The sequence below is a fragment of the Penaeus monodon genome, chromosome 19 (assembly GCF_015228065.2).
Source record: "Penaeus monodon isolate SGIC_2016 chromosome 19, NSTDA_Pmon_1, whole genome shotgun sequence".
In the NCBI taxonomy this organism is placed as follows: Eukaryota; Metazoa; Arthropoda; class Malacostraca; order Decapoda; family Penaeidae; genus Penaeus; species Penaeus monodon.
The window spans coordinates 9,612,222-9,612,994 of record NC_051404.1 but is presented as its reverse complement, the minus strand read 5'-3'; positions in this window follow the sequence as shown (position 1 = coordinate 9,612,994).

Sequence of the window (773 nt, the reverse complement as noted above, 5' to 3'; positions counted from 1 at the left end):
AGAGGGTACGTTGGAAAAGCAAAGGATTCAGACGAAGAGCAAGAGAGGTGTGGCTGTTAATGATGATGGAGTGCCAACCTCACGGCCTAGCACGAAACAAGCATCTTGGCATTCTTAAACCCGAGATCTCACAACATGGTCGCTCGAAAATTTGGAAATCGGTGAGTTTGAGTTCGTCTTTCCTCCTGTTAGATGTGTGTATTTCTGTGTTTCTTCAGATTATTCCTGTATCATCTGAAGAATTTATCACGGAAGGTTTTCTCTCTTTGTTGAATACACATGCTATCTTTTATATTATGTCTCAATATTTATAAGGATATTTTCAAAGTATTCTTCTTTATAGTTATTCTTTCGTTTGTATGCCTTAGTCTATTTTAATTTTTGCGAAACATATTTTATTGGTCTTAAAGTCTCTATAGAGATATATCCAGATATTAGAAACAATATTTACTCCGGAAGTTTTCTTTTTCTCTCCTCTCTTTAACGACACATGTCTCCAAAGCCAAACAAACAAATTCACTGCATTATTTGTAAACATACTCCAGCACACATAAGTTATAAACTACAACTCACAAGTCTTTTTTTTGGTCATTCTAGAATAGTCATACCTCATTCCAACCCGATAGCATAGAAAACGCACGCTCGGGTATTCCTCTACCTTATCATGATGAAAAGAACGTAAATGGCCGAATTTTGATTACGTGTTTGGACACTACGAAAGGAAATTTATAGGCAATAGGTTCATTTGCTCAATGTTCATTTCTACCTACCTA